The following is a 5052-nucleotide window of genomic DNA, read 5'->3' as shown; positions in this document are numbered from 1 at the left end:
TTTTTTTTTTTTTTTTTTTAATTTACAACTAAAGAGAACGTTTATTTCTTCTTCTCGCCTTATCTCCGTCTCGATGATGTAACAAGTTAGCAAGGATAAATTTGTCGGGGGAACCGGACAATCTATAAATTCTTCGTTCTTACCTACATCTTTCCTCATCGTTTTTTGGAATCTTTCAATTCTTTCAATTTTTTACCACGAATTTACGTTCTCTTTGAAACGCACGATTTTTATCGAGTGGAGGAATTATCCATTCGATTCGAAATCGTAAAATTGAACGAAACGAGATATCTAAATAAGATTCAATAGAAAAATCAATGAAATGAATCGAAAAGTAAATATTTAAAAATATTTGGAAATTATCGAAATAAAAAAAAAAAAAATCAAATCGAACGGTATTTATTTAAATTAAAAAAACTAATCATATCACAACAATTTCGAAGAAGAACGATAACATAAATGATAAAAGACGATGTATAAGAAGGAGGGAGGATAACGAAAAATTAATCGTGATGGAAAGAAAAAGAAGAAGGTAAGGTGCACGATACGTTACTTTTCCCAATAGAAGCAACAGCAGGCAGGCAGGCAGACAAGCAAGCAGGCAGGCAGGCAAGCAGGCAGGTAGGTAGGTAAGCAGACAAGCAAGAAAGCGAGCAGGTAGGTAGGTAGGTAGGTAGGTAGGTGGGTAGGTAGGTAGGTAGGTAAGCAAGCAGGCAGACAAGCAGGTAGATAGGTATATAGGTAGATAGGTTGGATAGTCGATTGGTAGATAGACGAGATGTAAGAAAGATCAACGAGAAAATCCAAATCGAAACGAGTAGTGAGTTCGTGCGAAGAATATTTCATTAACCTGTCAATTTTGACAATGGATATTTTGTTTCGACTAATAATCACGCGTTCGTTTGTTCGTTTGTTCGTTTCTCCAATATTATTTATAATTACGTTTTTAGTTAACGAACGAAAAGAAGATAAATCATTCGTTGTATACCTTGACATCGATATATTCGAATAACTTTTTCGTCTAAATCCGTCGATTATCCATTTTGACAGTGTTCGAAAGATTTAAATAGCAAGCATAATAACGCATAGTAACAGAGTGTGAAAGGTAGTTATAATAACATGAATTAGAAAAACATCGAGAAAAAGAAAGGAGAGCCATTTGAAGTAAGTAAGAAACAAGAGAGAAGCAAAGCAAAAGCTAGAGATATTCAATAGATGTATACCAAAGAGTATACTCTTACTCAGCGTATAATAACCGATGTTAAACCTGTTTCTCGTCCCAATCCCTCCCGCCCCGCTACGCTCCCACCTCATATTCAACATCATCACCATTTGTAATCTGTAGCTCGTTCCTTTTTCTCGTCGTTTTTTTCCAATTTTTCTCAAAAGATCTTATACATCTTCTTCCCAAAAATAATCTCGTCGAACGTGCCCACTACTTCGTTGGATGAAGGAAATGTTTTTAAATATCGTTTCAATTTTATTTTTAATCTAAAACGTTAGAAATGGTGCGAAACGTAAACGAATTTAATATTATAATTTTAATACGGTTCGATATTTCGATACGATATCCTAGTTCACGCGATACAACGATACAAACGATACAACGATCATCGATCGATCCAATTTGAGAAACAATTTAAGAATCCAACGATCGAAAAGTATTTACGAATATTAGAATAGGCGTCATTCGTAAAGTTGAATCTTCCACCAACAGATGGCGGCTCAAGATTATCTCGAATATATTTCGAAAGCAAACATTTCAGATAGAATAACGAATCTTAATTTTGAAGCTCAAAAATTCAATTACAATTACCGCTATCGAGAAAATTCCCGATAAAAAGTAACGTTGATTGATATCGGTTAAAAGAATCCCAAGATCGATGACTTACCGATGAGACGAACCGACGACTCGTCGGGATGGGATCCAGGTTATCGAATGCACGTGTAACGTGCAGCGTGCCGCGATACCGTTAGCGTACCACGATGAATCCTTCTCTTTTAAAACGCAGCTTCTTTCTGTAAAAATGATTCGATTCGAAAGAAAACAAGTCGAAAGGAAACGTTACATACGTTCGATAAGATAGAAACGAAACGAACGAAACGATTCGATTCGACGACTTTTTGTCATTCGACCGTCTATGCACACGTCGACACTAATCAAGCAACACGTTTTCACATCACCACGCGCTCTCGTTACGTTACATCGACATAGGTAAACACGTACACAATGATTTTATCGAAACATAACACGTAACCAAAATACAAATCGCTATGCACATACACAACGTATTCGACTCGTGGCGTAACTCGTGACAGCGTGGCAAAACGACGCGCGCTCCTCGCGGCGGCCGGCGCGGGAATGATTGAAGGGAGGTTCAGTTTGTGGCACGCTTCGATAGTGGGGATAGATCTCTCGACAGGGGAGTAGATTCGTGCGCCCCCTGTCTAACGTATATCGATAAAGGATACAATGTGTGCAACGAAACGATACGATACAACGCGAAACGACGTACATTGGACGTACTACCGCTCATTTACGAAAAATTGTACAAATATACGACTTAGTTACCACAGTTAAACAAATGGACAATTGTTATTCAAAACATAGAGAAAAATAATTAAAAGGAATGAATTTAACGACAATGTACGAACAAATGTGATTTATATTTGAATCTGGAAGACCGATTTTTTTTACTTTTCGATTCGATTTTTTTTTCTGATATGTTTATGAAAAAATTAATTTTCGCGTTACATAACGAAATACAATTCATCGTACGATTATATATCTATATATATATTTATATATACGTACATATAAGTTGAAACTCGATCTAATTCTCGACGACGAGGGAATCGAATCTTATATTATACCGTGATCGAAATATCCGATGTTTCGATTACGCGCGCTAAGAAAATCCCAAAGCGGTAATATTAAATACCGTTTTTCGATATACGATACGCGTATAATAATAGTTTACTTTTGAATCACATCGAATCACGCGAATAATATTCGTAGTCGGTGGTTCGTGGCCCAGTTAACAAGCTGCGATCGCTACATCGTGGAAGAAAGGGGTCGGTTTGAAACACGGAGAGGGGCCACAAGATAGGAGTGGGGTTCCTGTTTAGAGACGGGAGCGGAGGGACGTGGTGTACAGGATTGAAAGAGGCCGGTGGCGCAACGAACAGAGGAAAGAGGACTCGCGACGTATGACGCGCGCGCGGTCAAACGATGACGAAAGAAATTGTTCGCAACATTGGCACAAACGGGAAAAAATCATTTTTTTATTCTAAATGAAAAAGAAAAAAAAAAAGAAAAAAATTGACGATACCTTCCGAAAAACGAGAAATAAAATAATCCTTATTATACTCGATATTCCAGATTCATTTATTAGTGGTTAGAATTTATACTTACGAGCATTTTTTACGATGTAAACATAGAATTTTGAATTTCCGTTCCATACGGATCGATTTTCGAAAATTCAAGATTTATCGATATAGGTAGAAAGCAAAATGATCAAAATTCCAGAAAAGGGGAAATCGATTCGTTAAAAATTATTTCGTTGTAAAATAAACACAACTATATGAATAATTAAATTGGTATTATGCGCTAAACGCATGTTAAACACGAGTTATCTACCGATACTTGGTTACTCGAATATTCCAAGAAAGTAGGACACGACTGTGATGGCAATCGAGTGTGCCGCGTGGCCCGAGGAAACAGGGGTTACGTCGCAGTTTATAAAGAGTCATTACATTCCCGTGAAAGGTGGCTTTAATTTCAGTGGCATTCCAATCGCATTAACGTACTATATTCCTGTGCATATCCCGTATTCAATCGCGAGAAGCGACAATCTCTATTCGAAATATTTAACAAACAAACTCGAACAAAATTGTTACACGATATCGAACACGGTCGATGATTTTAACGTAAATTTGTTAACTGATCTGTTCAAAAAACATTTTAATTAATTATCCATCCAAACTATTTATGTATACATACATATACTCGAAAGTATTCGTTCTTTATTATTTAAAACGTAGGAGGTGTAAAAATCTTTCGAGTATTCGCGTAATAATTGTGCGAATCGTAAAAAACGGAAGAAAAAAAAAATAATGATAAGATGTTAATTTTAAATCGTGTCGTAAAAAAATAGAATCGGGATCTCTTCGGTTAAAAGAATTGAACGATGGAACCGTGGATTTGATCATGGAGCGGGCAACCGAATCGATATTCTCTCACGGGACAGTCTCTGTCCCGCTACTTTGCTTCAAAAAGCGGCGAAAACATTGATAGCATGAGAGAGAGAAAGTGGACGTATCGAGTGCCGATCAAATTTAACCGATAACCAACCACAAAAACGAAACTCGAAATTTTACATTTTTATTATCGTATCATTTTCTTGCCTCGTATTTGGAAAAAAAAATTCGTTAAATTCATTGTGTTCTTCAACGGTTTCTCGGAAGAAACATTGATTTTATAAATTCCTTCGAGGCAACGTTTGCACAAGCGATAATCGCCCGAGGCTCGCATCGCGATTTTCTCTTTTCTTCTTTTTTTTTTTTTTTTTTTTTTTTTTTATTTCTTTCTCCCATATGTTTGCACTTTCTCGTTTCGTTGCCTACCACCTTCGTCCTTTCGAAGACATTTATCACCTCCAACCCTTTTTGATGTTACGCCACAAGGCGTAAGAAAGAGGTGAATCGCGCAACTCGGCTCAAATTGCGTTTTCGTCTTTATCCTTTAACCGTGTGTACATCGATTCGTATTATCGTCGACGGTCTCTTAAACCGGTTTTACTTATTACGCGAGCGTCCGCTTATCTCGCGTAGATCTTTTATTACCAGTCACGCTAAGCGAACGTTTCTCTATTCTCGCGTTCCTACGTTCCACTTTTTCTCCTTTTTCCATTTTCTCCCCTCCCTCCTCTCTCCCCTCCACCTTTCGATCTTTATTCCATCTGACGGCCGAACTGAGAAGGACTGTTTTTCCGTTTGATATTCCACTCGGACACCGGAGACGACGGGTTTGATCGATCGATCGAAAGTAGA

At 37.4% G+C, this 5052-nt stretch overlaps 1 protein-coding gene across 5 annotated transcripts in view; it reads right to left on the bottom strand.

The window, feature by feature from the left end:
• The window catches only part of LOC102678042 (TOX high mobility group box family member 3-like), a 17991-nt gene that overhangs the window by 6931 nt on the left and 6008 nt on the right, over window positions 1-5052 (bottom strand). Inside the window, exons 1-2 of one of the 5 annotated variants that reach the window (XM_006621340.2) lie at window positions 2285-2380; window positions 1893-2019 (exon numbers count right to left, since the gene is read on the bottom strand). The exons of 2 other annotated variants lie outside the window; for them this stretch is intronic. The gene's annotated coding sequence lies outside the window, so the exon portion shown is untranslated. Of the gene's footprint in view, window positions 1-1892; window positions 2020-2100; window positions 2381-5052 lie in introns of those variants that run through there. 2 more of the 5 variants (XM_006621339.2, XM_006621338.2) reach the window with 2 other exon arrangements.

Source organism: Apis dorsata, unplaced genomic scaffold (genome assembly GCF_000469605.1).
Source record: "Apis dorsata unplaced genomic scaffold, Apis dorsata 1.3 scaffold_631, whole genome shotgun sequence".
Lineage (NCBI taxonomy): Eukaryota > Metazoa > Arthropoda > Insecta > Hymenoptera > Apidae > Apis > Apis dorsata.
Note: the sequence above shows the minus strand (reverse complement) of the source record. Positions and strands in the feature narration are given on the sequence as shown.